Source organism: Ascaphus truei, chromosome 2 (genome assembly GCF_040206685.1).
Source record: "Ascaphus truei isolate aAscTru1 chromosome 2, aAscTru1.hap1, whole genome shotgun sequence".
NCBI classification, from domain to species: domain Eukaryota; kingdom Metazoa; phylum Chordata; class Amphibia; order Anura; family Ascaphidae; genus Ascaphus; species Ascaphus truei.
In genome coordinates this window covers 128277231-128293764 of record NC_134484.1, presented here as the reverse complement: position 1 = coordinate 128293764, position 16534 = coordinate 128277231, and positions in this window count along the sequence as shown.

Sequence of the window (16534 nt, the reverse complement as noted above, 5' to 3'; positions counted from 1 at the left end):
ATCTAATCCCCTACCTCAGCACCGCGGTCGCGCTTCGTTTGTGGTGAGCTTTACAGGGAGACAACAGATTCCAGGCCCAAATAACCCAATAAGGGGGGAAAAAATGTAGAGAATCAAGAGGAGGCCAGCGCATGCAAAGGAAGAAAAACAACAAACGAGTAGTAGATAGGCCGGCGGAACACGGTATTTACAATCTACCTGGACATATACATAAACCACATGAAATTTGGTTATTAGCTAAAAGATTATCTTTTTGTCCAGATAATTCACCAACCAGTTTTGATTTATTTGTTGATCTTAAGAGATATTTCAGGAAATTGACCCTGATGAGACATTTATCTATGCGGGGTCAGAGGGATCAGAATGAGGCTACTTTTAATACCCAAGAACAAAGGTGTATTGATGCTATAACTTCAATGTTAGTTGAACGGATGGTAAATTGGAGATAGCTTCCAATCTATTGAAGTCACAGGATCTTAATGTTAGTACTTTATCCAACCAATTGACATCTTTAAATCAAGTAAATTCTGTAGTGGATGTACTAGACATGCAATTCGGGTACCTTATACTCACAAAATCAGTCTTGGGTATCTTCCACTGGATCTGTTCGAGTACATTTACCTATTTACTCACAGGATCCATCTTTAGGGTCTCCACAAAATGTTGAGCCATTATTGGCTTCTTCAGGGATGTGGTATGTGCTCATCCTGGGACATTGGATACAGCTCCAGAATCAGGTCCGAATGATCTCAGCAGGCATGAGATGGGGATTTCTAACACTTTTAATACCAGTGGATATTATTCATTCACATTCAAGCCATGGTCTAAGTACTTCCCTTATCAGTCTAATAGATGGTTTATAGACACATTCTATACACTGTTACTCCAAGATTTGGAGATTTTGTGTTACTACAATGCACAGTCTCTTAATGAGCATAAAAATGTATTTCAATTTGAAACCATAGCCTTGAGAGATCTTAGGAATCTTGATAATGTTATTGTTAGGCAAGCGGCTACGGGGGGGGGGGGGGCATTGTCCTGCAAGATAGGTCCGATTATCTTACAGAGGCCTATCGATTAGTGCAGAAAAAAGCCTCCTATTTGCCCCTTAAGCAAGATCCAGTGGAACAGTATCAATTGGTTCTGCAAGAATTTCTTATGTGTGCACAAGGAAAGGGAATTATTAGTCCCTTGGAGTTCAGCTATTTGTTTGTGCTTCACCCTAGAATGCCCGTCTTCTATCATATCCTTAAAATCCACAAGACTCTAGACAATCCTTCTTGTCGAACGATAGTCTCGGGGGGTGGAGTTGATGACATCTAAGATGTCCCAATATTTTGACCATTATCTTAAACCCTATGTCATCAAATTAAGATCTTATTTGAGGGACAGTTTGCATGTCATCGACTCCACCTCCGACATTGTTTGGAAAAGCACCTACCTTTGGCCACGTGTGACGTGGCTTCACTTTATACTTGTATAAGGCATCACAAGGGTTTAGGTGCAGTCAGACACTTTTTTGAAACTGATGTTACACTGTGTCCCACCCAGAGAGAGTTCCTTTTGTCTAGTATATCCTTTGTACTGGAACATAATTATTTTTTATTTGAAGACAATTATTATTTATAGAGGTGTGGAACGGCCATGGGCCCCAGATTCACTCCCAGCTATGCTAACCTTTACATGGGGCTATAGGAGAGCCTTCATGTGTGGGGGGATGCTCATCTGGGGGTGGGTCTGGTATATTATGGCAGTACATAGATGATCTGGTCATTGTCTGTGATGGAATTATAAACTATACTCTCCGCATTCGTGAACAATGACATGGATCTAAAATGTACTTATCACATTGATCCTCACCAAATAATTTTTTGGGATCTGGAACTCTCTGTGGGTGGTGATGGTAAAATTGAAACCAAAACTAATTTCAAACCTGTTTCCACTAATGGTTACATACATTAATCGTGTAATCATTGCAAAAAATTGCTAGATAACACCCCAAAGGGCCAGTTTCTGAGGATCAGCAAGAATTGTTCTTTAGAGTCAGATTTTGACATACAGAGTCAAGTATTAGTCAATAGATTTTTGGCAAAGGGATATGGTAGTTGACAGGTATTAAAGATTTTGGAGTCTGTGAAACAAATAGACATGGATTTTCTTCTGGAACAATCTCGGAACAAAAGAGGCAAATTTTGGGATATAAACAATATTAAATATCCAGTTGACTAACCCTATGAACTCCCCAAATTTATTACTAAATAAAATCCATATGTAAGCACAAAAGATTAAACAACTACTCAATAAACATTGGAGAATTGTAAAAAGTGATCCCTTTATTGGTTCAAGATTACCTAAACAAATTCCTATGGTGTTCAAAAAAGCAAGGAACATGAAGACCATCTTGGCGCCTAGTAAATTAAAATCAAATAGTCTAGTCAATAAGACCCTTGTGTATGGAAACTTTCGTTATGGCAAGCACCTTAAAACAGCACAGAAAGTGGTTTCACACAGTGATCTTTCAGAACATTCTGTGATAGGCCACATTAACTGTTTGTCCACATAAAGTATGTGATATTTGTAATTTCATTTAGCTGTGGACCACAGTATATTGGGAGGACGACACGCACTTTAGGAACAAGATTCCTTGAACATCGTAGGAATGTAGTAAGGGTTTTTCAAATGCACAGTTTATCTAGGCACTTTTTACAAATACATCAGAAAGATTTTCAGTCTATGACCATTATGTGCTTGGAAGCAATTTCCCCCTCACTATTAGGGGGTGATAGATTTAAGAGGCTGTGTGCAAAGAAACCTTTTGGATTTATACACTGGGGACTTTGTCCCCAAAAGGGTTTAATGAGTGCACTGATGCAAGTACTGTACCATTGTTTATACCTTTGCAGAGTCCCTCTACCTCTATGTAGGGGTGACTCCTCTAGAGAGGTCTGGGTTGAGCAGTCATTGCTCCCTTCCTTTGTGTTATATACATCCATTTTTACAGTCATATTTCTATTCATTTTTTTAGTTTTTTATTTATTGGTATGTTAATATATTCATCATCCATTATAATATTTTAGATTTAGTTCAGATTTATGATTTAATAGATAGTTGCGCAATTTTATTAGTTTCATTTTAGTTTCATTATAGATTGTTTATATTCTTGCTCCGCTGGCCTTCTCCATTCTTGTAAAGCCTGCTGGGCAGGCTGTCATTTTCTTCGTTTTGTTGGTTTCCTAATTTTGCATGTGCTGTCCAACTTGACACTATAAAAGGGCATTATGAAAGATTTATCCCTTTTATGTTGTGCTCATTCTAATGACATTTATTTTCAGAGTACTGTTCATTAGTGTTTGTTACTCCAAATTGGTTGTGTTATTATAATCCAAGTCATTCTAATGATATGAAATTCTACTTGATATTTGTAATCATTGTTTCTACTAGTTGTATCAAGTGATACTGATTTATTATTAAGTATCTTTGTTTATAAATTCTTGTTATAGATGTAACGGGTATTCCCTGTGAATACAGACGCTACTACCTGCTGTGTATACCTGTGTGGCTCTCAGGAGCCTAAGCCTCTGCTCGGGGAGCCTGGGGTACATACATATAACACAATCTCGTGGTGCAACGCCACCACCTGCGGTGGCTCCCACCAGAGGAGAAGTGGTTCCTCGCAGGACAAATATATATATATCACTCCACACACCGCATGTAAAATAACCAATGACTTTACTGTAGCAATACTTATTCATATATCAACAGGTGTCCCTCTCTAGAGGAGACACTAACTACTGTGTCTCGCAGGACGCTCCCACCTACACCGGGTGATCCCACCCCGTGTCCAGTAACCCCACACAATATGTCCCGCACCCTTAAAGGGAGATGATATGTGTGACTGCGCAGCCCCATGTCCCGTATGAATATAATATATATGTAGGATCGTTGATGCACTTGGTGATGGTTACCTGCCGGGCACTCCAGTGCCCGGGCCTGCCAAGGAGCTTCACAAAGGATCCGAAGGCTGACGAATACAGGAACTACCGTCTGGGGCGATCCCGCCCGGATGGCTGCTGCAGCGGCAAAAGAGGTCTGAGCCCAAACCTCTGGATGGACGTGCAGCATCCGCTGTGTCCCTAACTGACTCTGGGTAGTAAGGGGCAGGGTCCCTAACCTGGGGCCTGTCCCTGCAACACTCAATGCTACTGGTGGCTCAGGGCTATCTGGGGCCTAGGGGGCTGCTGGCCTAGTGCAGGGAGTCACTGACTCCTGCACCCTACCTCTTTCCCCTAGCTGCTCCTGACGCCAACTAACGTGCTCCAAAACCCCGCGAAAAGAATCTATTCTCCTCTGCAGGAGATGCTGTAGCCCTATTGGCTCCCTGGGGTCATGTGGGGTGCTCTTGAGGCTCATGGGAGATGTAGTCCCTTCTGTGAGCCCTATCCTGATTGGCCCTCGTTCGCGCGCGTCTCCTGCGCATGCGCGAACTTCCCTGCTGACCACCGCACCGAGATCTTCACTGCGCATGTGCCAACAATTAGAAGATGGCGGCGCCCTCGCCGCCCTGCTTCAAGAGCGCCGGGAGTCCTAACAACGCGATCGCGGCCCTGGCAACCGGCCGCACGCATCCCCGGCAACCCCCGAGCAGGATCCTGACCGCCCCCGCTCTTGCGATCGGCCGTCGGGACCGCCATTGGGCTCGGTGGCACCCGCGATCGCCAGCAGGGTGAGGGGGGCTTGACAGGCAAAAGGGACATGGCTACATCCTCCCCCTGGTAAAAAATCCCAACGTCCTCGCTTGGGACACATAACTTCAAAACTATATACATCAGTTATATAATTAAAATGCAGTTCAATTATATAACTTAGCACATTCGCATTGACTTTATACGATGTTGCACGATTCGGTGAGCATCACAATCACAGATTGGATTTTGCTCCGAGACCACTGCTGAGCCTCATAATGGGGTGCCCCAATTTGATCATAGGTTACCCGATTTGGAGTGTACCTGACTCTTTGGCTTCTTCGGAGCTGTTCTTCAGCAACTCCCTCTGGGGAGAAATGTCTCGGAACAGTCTCTGTTGGGTACAAAGCTCGGGCTCTGTGGATCCAAAGGCTGGCCTGTTGGTGCCACCTTAGTAGGCGTTGGCCAATGGGGCCCTTTACCCATAGCTCCTCCGGGAGATGCCCCTTCTGTGGAATAGTCCCTTTGAGAGGGTCCTTCCATAGGGTCTTTACAGTCTCTTGACCCATCTCTGATAAGTCGGACTCACCGTTGAGCGGTGTGGCCAGTATTTCTGCTTCTTCGTCTCCCACTTGGGGGATGGGGAGAAGGTGATTACGATGCCAAACCTTTACCCGGCCATCAGTGTCTTTGATGCGATAGACCGGGAGGCCGGGCATCTGTGACTCTACCTCATATACGCCGTCTCTCCATCGGTCCGCCAGTTTATGTTTTCCGGGGACTCCCGGACATACGAAGCAACACAGCATCCCCAGGACGTAGCTCCCGATACTTGACTTTATTGTCATAGCGTCTCTTATTGCCAGCATTCAGTTTATCTGTAGACTTCTCAGCCTGTTGGTAAGCTTGCTGCAAACTGTCCTTTAGTCGTTGCACATACTTGAAATGGGTAGCATTGTGTATCCCATCCATTGATACTCGAAGATGCACATCTACTGGGAGTCTTGCCTCCTGCCCAAACATGAGGAAGTATGGCGAGAACCCAGTGGACTCATGGCGAGTACAGTTGTACGCGAGTATCAAAGCTTCTACGTGTTGACTCCATTCCGTTTTCTGCTCACCCTTCAGGGTTCCGAGCATATCCAACACGGTCCTGTTGAATCGTTCTGGCAGAGCGTCTCCTTCGGGGTGGTATGGAGTCGTTCGTGATTTGGCAATGTTCAGAATTTTGAGTAATTCTCGGATCAGAGTGCTCTCAAAATCTCGCACTTGGTCTGAGTGAAGTCGGTTTGGAAGACGGTAGTGAACGAAGTACTTCTCCCATAGTATTTTTGCTACTGTGATGGCCTTCTGGTCTTTCGTGGGGAAGGCCTGAGCATACCGGGTGCAATGGTCCGTGATGACCAGCATGTTACAGATTCCTCGGTTATCGGGTTCAATACACAAAAAGTCCATACACACCAGGGCTATGGGACCAGAACTCTTGAGATGGGCCATTGGTGCTGCTCTGGTAGGCAAAGTCTTGCGTTGAACGCACCGGGAACAATGGCGGCAGCGTTGTTCCACCGCTTCCCGCATCTTGGGCCAGAAGAAACGGTCTCGGACTAACCCAAAAGTCTTCTCTACACTGAGGTGCCCATACTCATCATGTAGAGACTTCAACACCATATATCTCAAGTTTTGGGGTAGAACCAGTTGTCGCCTATCAGGGTGGTTGTGATATTGGACTACACTATAGAGCAAGCAATTGTCTATCTCGAACTTGTCCCCCTCACGCATTAGCAACGCGATCAGGTCTCGGGGATCACTTTTCAGTAGAGCTGGATTCTTTCTTTGAACAGCTTGCCGAATGATGCTGATTACTGGATCTTTCACTTGATAGTCCACTAAGTCTTTCCATCTTATGACTTTGTCAAGGGTTATGTTCATTCCCTTGGGATCGCAGTAGGTGGCGGGTATAGCCTGCGACTGGCATCTTAACGAATCTGCAACTCGTAGTTCGAAGAAGGCCACATGATCATTGATGATGGCCGCTATGCTACACATTGCTCGCATCGCTGGCCCGGGGATCTCTTCCCATTCATCATCATCGGGAGTAGCACTTAACCCTGGTCGTCGTGACATAGCGTCAGCTCCAATGTTCAAAGGCCCTGGCTTGTACTTCAGAGAGAATCTGTAGTTACATAGGGATGCCAGCCATCGGTGCCCTGCTGCATCCAACTTGGCTGAAGTATTGGCTGAAGTATTGATGTACGTGAGGGGATTGTTATCCGTCCTTATCCGTCCTTACCTCAAACGTAACACCATAGAGGTAGTCATGAAGTTTCTCTGTGATCGCCCATTTGAGAGCCAGGAACTCTAGCTTGTGTACAGGGTATTTCTGTTCACTGGCTGTCAGACTGCGGCTGATGTAGGCTACAGGCCGAAGACCCTCTGGGTGCTTCTGATGTAAGACAGCGCCCAGTCCATTGAGACTGGCATCCACATGCAGGTTGTTCTGGATCGGCAGGCTTTTCTTCAAGTTCAGGAAGGCCCGCTCACACTCGGACGTCCACTTATCACCAAACGGTTGACGGACCGAAGTGGCCTTCCTTCCGGTATCTTCGGGGTATATCTTCAACAGATTGTTCAGGGGTTTAGCTCAACTAGAGTACCCTTCCACGAAGCGACGGTAAAACCCACAGACACCCAGGAATGATCGCAGTTCCGTGACATTCTCAGGACGCGGCCAGTTCACTACCGCTTCTACTTTGGCTGGATCGGTAGCAATTCCTTGAGCAGACACGATGTGTCCCACGTAGGTCACCGAGGTGTGACAAAACCGACACTTGTCGAGGGATAACTTCAATCCTTCTTTTCCAAGACGGTCTATCACCTTCAGCAGCCTCTCTTCGTGCTCTTCCAGGGTCTTCCCGAAGACAATGATGTTGTCCAGGTAGACAAGACACTCCCGATGGTTCATGTCCCCGATTGTTTTCTCCATCAGTCGCTGGAAGGTAGCAGGAGCTCCACATATACCTTGGGGCATACGTGTAAATTGGTAGAAGCCCAGGGGGCAGACGAAGGCTGTATTTTCCTGGTCCTCTTCACTCATAGGTACCTGGTAGTACCCAGATCGTAATTCGAGCACACTAAACCATTGGCTCCGGGTTAGAGCATTCAGGATTTCTTCACACAATCTTTCAGATCCATTCTTCTTCCTTACCACCACTATGGGTGATGCATAAGGACTCTGAGACTCTGTCAATATCCCAGCGGTCTCCATTTCCTTCAGGACGTTCCTTATATCGTCCACAACCCTGGGGGCGATGCGACGAGAGCGTTCACGGAACGGAGTGGCGTCACTCAACCTAATAGTGTGTTGGGCGCTGCGACTCAAGCCCACATCCATCTCGCTGGTGGAAAATACTGTCCTTCTTTCATTCAGCTTGGCCGTCAGTCGCTCCTTCCACTCAGTTGGCAGCGTCGAGTCTCCGAAGTTGAAGTCCAGATCGACTAGCTGCTCACCCACTGCAGCGGCGTTAGCCTGAGGCACTGTTTCTACCGGGCTGATGGGGTATATGCTGCCCAAACTTTGTCCTGCATCAATGTCCATCGGGAATGGAGAGATATTTTGAACATACACGTAGGTTCGTAGAGGAATTTTGGTTGTCCACTCTCTTACTTTGGGTATTACCCTATACCCTCTCTGGGTCTCTTCCTCAGGGGTACTCTCCAGAGAGAACAGGTGATCGGTCTCATCTCGATCTGGATAACAGCACCAGACGGCCATGCGTTGCACTCCCCCTGGTAAAATGGTCGTCAGTCCGCATTGACGATTATAGAGGTCCCCGTGACGCTCTAAGGCATATACTCGGTTGCACTCCTCTCTCAGTACAGGGTCAAGGAGTGGATTGGCCAGTGGCAATTCATTGGTCTCTTTCAGGTACGCTCTGAATACGGCTTGCACTATATCCGTATTTGTTCCCAAGATGACCGGGTACTGACACTGTCCATGAGGCTTCGGGCATACCATTGCCATCCTCATGCATGGGATGTTTCTTACTGGTATTCAATTGAAGTATCTCCAGTTGAATTCTCATAATCCCATCGATGGGGTAATCTTCATTGTTCAACCCCCTCACCTGCATATGTTCCGCCGACCGCAGGGGACAGTGCTTAAGGTGTTGGTCGTAGAATTGTCGGTAGATTATGGTCACTTGGGACCCGGTGTCCAGTAAAGCAGAGGCATAGACTCCTTCTACTACCACACGCACGATGGCAGAGGGGCCTACCTGACAGTAACCATCCCCGGCCGGAATTCCATCGTCTGGGCTTAGGTTAGTAGGAGCTTTGGGAGACGCAGGGGTGGCCTCGGATGTCTTGGCTTCTGTGGTCTGTATCCGACAGATCATGGACCTAGCCGAGCTTCCTTTACTGGGCGTTTTCTTTTCTTGGGTGCCCCCATCAGGGCACTCTCTGGAGAAATGGCCTTTCTGTCCACAACCATAGCAGACTGTGTGACTTTGTAACAGGCTATTAATAATACTCACCAAATATAACTGGGTTGAACTGAACGAGGCTTAGATATGATAAAATATAATTTATTCCTTGAAAAAGGTGAACACACGAGATATACAAATAACAGACAAAATATGCACTTACTTAAGATGGAAATGATGAAATAGTCAAAAATCGTGATTAGCAGTTCATACAGCAATCTTTCATACACGAAAGACAATAGCCATAGGCTGAGCCTGGTTCTTATACAATTATTTCCCATTGAACACAACCTAAACCCAGCCCCTCTCATAAATCAGTGGTGAGGTTGACAGTTTTCCACAGAGTAAAACTCCTCCCACCCAAGGACGTTTAAAAAACTTCTTCTCCTATCTAAATAACTTCATAACTTCAGTTCAGTAATACTTACTTCAAGATAGAGAAAATAGGCTAAAGCGCTACAATGCCAGGAATAAAAGAATATTGTAAGCCAAAACCACTAATCCAAGGTATAAAAAATGAGTAATGGTATTAGTACATAATAACCACTAGTATGTGTACTATCCTCCTGAAGACAGGTGGTAGATGGTACAAGCCCACCCACAATCAGTCTCATTGGCACGTTCCCCTGAATAATAGCAATACTACAGTAAAAAAAGGGGTGCTCAAGTCACAAAAAAGAGTGAGATTTAAAAATTATATGATCATATATTTCCATAAAGGGTCCTTCCTCTAATAAATGTATAATAAGCTCCCAAAAAAACCTTTTGCATGTGCAGCTCCAACCTGAAATACTATTGCAAGATAGAGAAAATAGGCTAAAGCACTCCTAACAGTAAAAAAAAGGGGTGCTGTTACCCGCCGATCCCACTCCGCACTTTTAGAAGCCCTTATTGAACTGGTTGACTCAGGTGTCATTATGGAAGTTCTTTCCAGTGATGAGGTTAAATATATTGTTCCTTCACAGCCTATTATTCCTGTCTTCCACCATCTCCCAAAGATCCATAAGACATTGGTCGACCTTCCTGGTCGGCCAATTGTCTCTAGTATTGGATCTTTGGGAGATGGTCTGTCAAGATATGTTAATAATTTTCTTCAACCCTTTGTTAGGAAATTACCCTCCTTTATATTGGACTCTGGTGATCTTCTCAGTCAAATTAAATGTGTCACTTGGGATAATCATTATCTGTAGGTAACACTTGATGTTACATCTCTTTATTCAGTTATACAACATGATCACGGAATGGCAGCTGTTCGCCAATTTATTGAGATACCAGAAATTTCAATCTTTCAGTCGGCATTTATTTTGGACGCTATTTTCTTTCTTCTCACACATAATTTTTTCACTTTTGATCACAAGTTTTATTTACAGTTAATTGGCACTGCTATGGGCACGAGATTTGCTCCTTCTTATGCAAATCTCTTTATGGGGTGGTGGGAAGCACTATTTATATTTTCTAGCACCAACACATTTCGAAATAATATTGTTTTTTATAAAAGATTTGTGGATGACTTCATTATTATTTGGAAAGGGGATGTCACTACACTTCACTCTTTTGTTTCTTACCTTAATAATAATAAATACAATCTTAGATTCACACTCAATTTTCATTCACATCACATTGAATTTCTGGATCTACAATTGTTTGTGGACATTGATAAATTGATTCAAACGGATGTATATAGGAAATTAAATTCAAGGAATACTTTTCTTAGGGCGGACAGCTGCCATCCATCTCATGTGATTAGAGCTATTCCTAAAGGACAGTTCCTCAGACTGAGAAGGAACTGCTCTACACCTAGTGATTTTCTTTCTCAGTCTGAGGATCTTGGTAAACGGTTCTCAGATAGAGGTTATTCTCAATCCCACATTAAGGTTGCTTTTGATATTGCCCTCAATACAGAGTGGGCGTCATTGTTGCCCACTCGGGATATGGGTGATTCTCGCCTTGGTTCTCATACAGAGAAATATGTGAACAAGCACGGTACAAATAGATCTGCAAAATCCAATAATAAATGTCCATTATTTATCTCACAGTTTAATAAACAAAGTGGGAAAATTAAATCCATTATTTCCAAATATTGGAACGTTTTATCTATGGACCCTGTGCTTAAAAAGTATACTGATTCTGGTCCTGCATTTGTGTACCGTAGGGCGAGAACCATCGGATCGTATGTTTCCCCAAGTGACCTAACTACTTCTAGGATTGATAAATCCTTTATCACCAGGGGTTCTTTCAAATGTGGTTCCTGTAGCGTTTGTAAACATATGAAGCCAGCCAAAAGTTTTTTTCAGAATAGTTTGCCGCAGTCACATGATGACGACATTAGTCATATTAAGGAATTTTATATTAATAATTTCATAAATTGTAAAAGTCAATTTGTTGTATACCTCATAACATGTGGCTGCGGCAAAAGATATGTGGGAAGAACGATAAGAGCTCTTAAGGTCAGGATATTAGAGCATTTAAGACTTATAAGATTGAAAGACACTAATCATCCTGTTTGCACTTCTCCGAATGTGGTCAGGGAGGTACCAGGAATTTCTCCTTCCTGGGCATTGAATTAATTAATAATAGGCCTAGAGGAGGTGATCGTATCAATCTATTGAACCGTAGGGAAGCGTATTGGATTTTTATTCTCCAAATGCGCTTTCCTATGGGTTTGAATATTGATTGGCAATTAGCCCATTTTCTGTAACATAAATATTATTCTTTCATTATTCTTTCATTTTTTTTATTTTCTCTATAGTTATTAAAAATTTGGTTTATCAATGTATTATTATTTGGTTATATTATACACTTGATTCCCCTTCTTTTGCTTATATTAGATTCCTTTGTGTTCACTTTACATATATATACATATTGTTATTATCCTTTATTTTATGTGTATTATCATTATTATTCCCCTGTTATTTCACTCCAAATCAGTATTGTTTTCGTTCCTTATTTCAATTATTGGTTGTTTTGTTTTTAATTACTCTAATCCTTTTGTATTATACATTTTAATATATTTTGTTGTTATATGCATTTTTAAACATATTTTATTTCTGATCGCTTTTTGATTAGTTGAAGAGATTCAGTGGTCTGCTCATTGTTTTTGTCCTTTGACATGTATTTTTGTCCCATTATGGTTGCCGTATTATTGCCCTTACTTGTATTGCTTCAATTTCCTGCAGGGACTATTTTGCCCTCAGACGGCGCCGTGTCGTTCTGCGCATGCGCGGTGACGCGCATTGCGTCATGACGTCATTGTTTGTCTGTTTTGGGTATGTATTTGCCTGCTTATTATACTATTAGAATCACTGTGTTATCCTATGCATTGCCCTTAATAATAATACACCACACTGCCTACATGGACAGTTTTGCCCTTAGACGGCGCCGGATTGTTCTGCGCATGCGCGATGATGCGCATTGCGTCATGACGTCATCGTGCTTCCGTTTTTGGCGCGAATCTGCTTGCAGGTAAGAGGGTATTTAATGGATGTTACTACACTATGTTTTATCCTTGAAAAAGAACGCTGTGACGTTCGAAACGCGTTGGATGGGTCTTTTGTCACATTAAAGTGCCCTTTTATTCTATTTTTGATTCTGCGTCCTTCCTGATCCGTTTTTGCTTGTGCGCTTTGTTTCTCCATTTATTCCAGTAATACTATACTCGATACTTACTGGCACGCAAGACATATTAATACATTCCGGCACGCATGACGCTCCCAATAAGACTAAATATTACCGTGTAATATTAAAATTAAGAGAGATATTAATATCTGTCTCTTAGTACCTGCTAGACATCATGTGTCTGTAATCGTTATGTGCGAATCAGTCCCACGAATACACATATGTAGCATTTAGCACGTTCAGCCGAGGACAGCTCATAATATTCTTATATTTAATAAGGTCACTCATTCTGATATCTCCTTGGGTAACCGCACCCCTGGTCCCCATAACCCCTGGTCAATAAATCTTTTGAAGCAGGGACTCGTGTGTAGAGAACATTTGTCAAAGGTGCTAGATTTCACACCCAATGCCCCAGACATGGGCCTAGCTGTCTCTACCAGCAATATGTGTTAACATACACCAAACCCCCTCTGTACTTTTCACACCCAACTTCAATAAAGCTTTTGAAGCCCAGATATTTCTGAAAAGACACACCACATTTGTATTTTCCTAAACTGTAGCTCATTAACCCCTTAAGCCCCAGTGTGTGTGTGGTGCAGACACTGGCACAGAAACAATACATTTATACAGGGGAATAAACAGTTGGATGGCTGAAGCAAGGCAAATACACATTACTGGACCCCAGTCCAGTTAACCCCTTGCTTCCCAGGTGAGAATAGAGGGTGGCCAAATGGGGTGTAACCCCTTTAATCCCGGGCCAAATCCCCTCTCTCTTGAAACAGACGATATCTTTAGGATTGTAAGGAATCCGATCCGCTGTTTACGGTTTGCCTCACCTTGCAGACTTGTGCAGTCCTGGAACACTTCTCCTGTGATTTACTGCAGCCTGGATTCACTCAACAAAGCAATACTGCCACACACTTCCTCTGATATTTACTGCAGCCTGGATTCACTCACCAAAGCAATACTGCCATACACTCCCTCTGGTATCTACCGCAGCTGTGCAGCCTATCACTGCAACCTGGACTTGCATTCACTCATTGGAGCAGTACCTTCACACCCCCCTCCCGGGATTGGCCCGCTGGCCTTTAAGTACTGCTTTCCCACAATGCTCCCTGCCGAGCATAGTCCTTTCCGGGGTCACTAACTGTTCTGCCACAAGCTCTCGCTTGTTCTCCTGTGCTGAAGCGGAGGTTTCACCCTTCGTCCTTCAGCTTCCTGTTCTCCTGTGCTGAAGCGGAGGTTTCGCACTGCGTCCTTCAGCTTCCTGTTCTCCTGTGCTGAAGCGGAGGTTTCGCCCTGCGTCCTTCAGCTTCCTGTTCTCCTGTGCTGAAGCGGAGGTTTCGCCCTGCGTCCTTCGGCTTCCTGTTCTCCTGTGCTGAAGCGGAGGTTTCGCCCTGCGTCCTTCAGCTTCCTGTTCTCCTGTGCTGAAGCGGAGTTTTCGCCCCTGCGTCCTTCAGCCTCCTGGTTTCCTGCACTGAAGCGGAGGTTTCCCTGTGTATCTTCAGCTTCCTGGTTCCTGGGGCCTACTCTTTCCCTAATCTAGAGAGGCCGTGTCCTGGTTCCTGCGCTGAGACGAAGGATTTCCCAGCCCGCTCAGGACTCCTACGCTGTGCACTGGTTTACCCATGCAGCTAGGCGGTGTGCTACTCTGCTCTGCCAACCACCTCCTGAGACCAGTACTATGGGCCATGGTCGCCACACACACAGAGGCCACACCCGCGCTCCTAAGTTGAAGCGGGGCTTTCCTGACTACCTGTTGCCGAACTCTTGCTTGAACAAAGTTTATCCTGATGTCTCCTGTCCTGACCCTGGCTTGTACAACGACGATGCTGTCTTCTCCTATCCTGATCCTGCTACGTATAACTACGAACTGCGCAATCCGGATCAGCCTGCGCGGTCTAAGGTCGGTGCTTTTACAACCCCACCTCAGCCACGCGGTCCGACCCAGGTTTGTGGCGAGCACAACCGTGACAGTATGCTCGGCCCCACAAACTCGGACCCCGCTGAGGTGAGGGTTGGTACATTTTTTTCTGAAATCCTGTCCCGACCTTTAGACCTGTCCCAGTATCAAGACTGGTATCTGTGCGATATACTACCCCTGATGGAAGATCCGTTTATGTTTGAAGGATTAACCCCTTTGCAAAAGAAATGCCGTAATGATCTCATTAGTAAGGCTTCTTGCCTCAGAGACTTAAAACAGTATTTTGCCACTTGTGTTCTCTCCCCTGATTCCCCTTCTCCCTGGGATAAGGTGAATCCTGTGAAATTGGCCAACGCCCGTATTACTCTCAATGCCCTGGCTTTGTCATTGAACATTCACGTAGTACAAGAGGACCCTTTCGTCATGGTGGCTCACGCTCAGGACACGCTGCATTTACTTTCCTCGGCATTGGACGTTTGCTTGTTAAAACAGGATCGCCTCCTGGCCACCTACGCCGCCATTTGGCAGTTCCCTTCTGCTGCCAGTCCTGTCGCTAAACAGGGGGACGTATCTCCCTCTCCGGGAGATGACGAAACGGACCCATTAGCAATATCTCCAAACGTAGTAACTGCCACGGTCCCTAGACCTGATTGTATGCCCGGGTCCCCTGACTCCAATGATACGTCTACATTAACCCCTACCAATCAGGCCTGTGAAGCTCCCCTGGAGTATACGTATGTTTCGCTAACCAACACTAAGGTTCCAGTATCAGAGAATAAGTCCCTTAGTTCTCCTATTTCTAACTCTGAATCCCTCTCTTTAGGTCTTGAGGGTTTTCCAGCTTTAACCTCTGCTAGGCAGTCCTGTGCGCTTTCCCCGTCAGAGAAAGAATCCCTAAGTTCTGTTCCCAGGGTCATTTCTGTATTAACTCCTGTGGGGCAGCTCTCTGAGTTTCCTTTGATAATTCCCTGTTCTCTGCCAGCCATGGTTACGCCCCTAGCTCCAGAGGAGAGATTCCTTGTCTCTCCTAATACAGAGAGAAGATTACCTATGTTCTACTCTCAGGCACTGTCTGCATTAACCCCTGTAAACTCTTGCTGCCTCCAAGTTAATGCCTTCGTTTTAGCCTCAGAGAATGAGTCCCCAAGTCAGACAGCAGAGGTTGCATTGAAGGATTCCCCTATCCTTACGGAGTCCTTAGAAATTCTTTGCTATAAATCCCCTGCTTCAGCTCAAGTTTCCGCAATTTCGCCTCCGGAGACTTCGGCTAAAGTTCTGGTTCCTGTTAAATGTATTCAGGAGTCAGGTTTTTCCCTAAGCTTGGTCGCAGAGTTCCTTCTCCCGGGTATTTCACTGAACCAGCCTGTCGCCCAGAGAGCGGTAATCCCTGCTTCAGCGCATAGTCCCCCCATTATGGAATCTGCAGTCATTTCTGGTTTCCCAGAGATTCCTTACCAAATACCTACTTCAGAGACCAGTACAGTTATGATTAACTCCCATGTACTGTCTGAGTTCTCCTCTTCTTTAAGCTTAGGGTTAAAAGCATACAGTAGTCTGTATGTCCCTCCTGGGGTTCATGTTGTGTTCCCAGGAAAGTCTGCTGACACACGGTTTTCTCTCAAAAGTGACGCTTTTTCATATAGATTAGTAAAAAGCCTGCACACTGTTTCCCTTTTCGCTGAATTGTGTCTTACTGGTTTTGAGACTCTGAGAGGTAATGATTCTCCTTCAGATTCTGAATCTCTTCCTACAATGGTTATCCTGGCTGGGGGTCCCCCTGATTTCTCTGTCCAGGCTAATTCTCCAGGGATCAGCATATCTGTGGTCACTCC